This window comes from Mus caroli, chromosome 14, assembly GCF_900094665.2.
Source record: "Mus caroli chromosome 14, CAROLI_EIJ_v1.1, whole genome shotgun sequence".
NCBI classification, from domain to species: domain Eukaryota; kingdom Metazoa; phylum Chordata; class Mammalia; order Rodentia; family Muridae; genus Mus; species Mus caroli.
This window is the reverse complement of record NC_034583.1, coordinates 68,361,469-68,363,760: the sequence shown is the minus strand read 5'-3', so window position 1 is coordinate 68,363,760 and position 2,292 is coordinate 68,361,469. Positions and strand designations below refer to the sequence as shown.

General features: G+C 44.1%; 1 protein-coding gene and 1 long non-coding RNA gene across 20 annotated transcripts in view; one reads left to right on the top strand and one right to left on the bottom strand.

Annotated features, from left to right (window-relative positions):
- Enox1 (ecto-NOX disulfide-thiol exchanger 1) overlaps positions 1-2,292 on the bottom strand; it is a 550,965-nt gene that overhangs the window by 215,724 nt on the left and 332,949 nt on the right. The gene's annotated exons all lie outside the window — the stretch shown is intronic.
- Positions 1-2,292, top strand: part of LOC110309297 — a 27,934-nt gene that overhangs the window by 7,048 nt on the left and 18,594 nt on the right. The gene's annotated exons all lie outside the window — the stretch shown is intronic.

Genomic DNA, 2,292 nt, shown 5'->3' with positions numbered 1-2,292 from the left:
TCTCTCTCTGTGTGTGTGTGTGTGTGTGTGTGTGTGTGTAGAAAAATGACAGGTACAATTATTTTTCTCAGGAAGCTTCCACTTTTCAGAAAGCCTGCATTTATGCTTCTAGATTGAACAAATGCTCAGAGAGCAATCTTGAGACCTTCAGGGGGAAAAAAAGCTCTGCTCTTTCCATTAAAAACAGAAGGGAGAGGGGGCCTGCATGCTCTTTTGACCATTTGCAACTTTTAAGTCTCTGGAGACCGTTTTTAAAATCCATGACCTTCCGCACAGAGACTACTTCAGGTTTCCAAGAAAGGGCAACGTTCTATGTGAAGACTGTTTGTGGAAAATACAGTATCAACCAGTGCTCTCATGGACAGATGTCAGTCAGCAACCTTCATATACTACTATATGCTCTCTCTTGGGTTGCTTTCTACCTTCTAAATATATCAATACTAAACCAATTACCATTGCCCTGCCCTGATGGGGAGTGAGTTATTAAAAGGAGCACCATTGCCCGGAAACCTGAGCCTGAATTGATGAGGCCTCGTTACAGCAGAGCTCCTGGGATTCCTGATGAGCACCTCGGCTCACAGAGCACTGTAGTGTGTGTGCAGAATTACATGGCACTTGAAACTCATCAGTTCCAATTCCTCCCAGTACAGAAGTCTCCAAAATGTTCTTGACAGACACTCCCCGAGATTCATAGCCCTCTGGAGATGGTGAGTAACTGCCCACCATTTCAAACAGTTCTGGGACTACCCCCCTCTACCCATCCCCTCACCTGGGGAAGTTATCTAAATCTGACTTCTGGCTTCAGGCCAGCTTCATGTGCAGCCTTAGGGGAAAAAAGAATGAGCCAGCTATCCCTGGAAGAAGGTTATTGGCTCTCCACTGCCGTCCAAGCTAGTCATAGATACATTTATGAACATAAGCAAGGACACAGCTAACTCCCCACCACTGTTAAGCCTTTTCTGAATTCTCACACTCTTTTCTCTTTACATATTCACGTGTGTGTGTGTGTGTGTGGGGGGGGGGGTGCTCCATGGAGCACACCAAACAAAAACCTTTCACTTGCAACAACAAAGCCATGGGACGTTGAAATTGAGCAAGAGAGACCAGGGAAAGACTGGTGTAGAGAGAGGTGGCAATGTCTGAACAAGACCTCGGGTGGCTTCTAGGCTTCGAATGCTACCAAGAGACATGAATCCTTCATACAGAACACATAGACAAGCATATTAAACAATAATAATATACATATCTACTATAAAACGATAGTATCTGTTACATGCTTCTTGGCCCAATTGATACACAGAAAACATTTTCTGCAAACATTATTCCCTTCTTACAAAAATAAATTCCACATTTGCTGTGGGTGGCTCTGTGTTTTCATTATGTGTTCATTTTATACCTGACCCATGGGTGGAAAACAAATTAAGACACAAAGTGAAACATTTTAATTGTCCCTGGTAAATACCTGACCCTTAAATAGCTGCAAACCCTGGTAAATGAGTTATCTATTTCCAAAAAGCCCTGGGCATAGCCTTTAGTCTATGGAAATCTACTTGCAATAAAATCCAGATCAGACCCTGACCAGCCTGAACCAGTGGCTCATCCTACTTAACATTTCCTTTAGTAGAGTCACAGAGAACAAGTTAGTTACTCTTTAAGCTAATGGGTTCTTAATGATGCCATTGCAGCCCAATGAATAAAGCATTAGCCCGGTAGCCAAGATGGCCCAATGCACTGCCCCAGGCCAGAAGCCTAGCTTTCTCTTCCTCTAAGTCACCAGATACCTAGCTTTCTGATCTTCAAATGGCCACGTTTGGCCCTTGTTCTGGCAAGAAACAGACATGTTCTGGGTAAGGACAGGGAAGGACAGCGAACTTAGCAGTTTCCAATCAGTGTGCTTACTTCATGGTGGACTATACAGAGAGCTTCCCAGCATTATTAGGGACACAAACAGGGTACAGAGCCTTTGCAAATGTAGGTGGGCATTTGCTAGAAGGTTCTAGTTTGTCAGGGAGCAATCTGATTACATGGGATAAGCCTCTGGTGATGGTGGCAGTTGTGTTAAGCAAGACTCCATGGAGATGTCTGGGGGGAAGAGGAAGGCCTGGGTGGCTTAAGCATTGTCAGGTTTCTGAGGCTGGAGGTGGATGGGCGTGTACATAGAAGTGGTTCTAGACTCTTAGACCGTAAATGATTCAGCTATTAAAAAAGAATGAATTTATGAAATTTCTAGGCAAATGGATGGACCTGGAGGGCATCATCCTGAGTGAGGTAACCCAATCACAAAAGAACTCA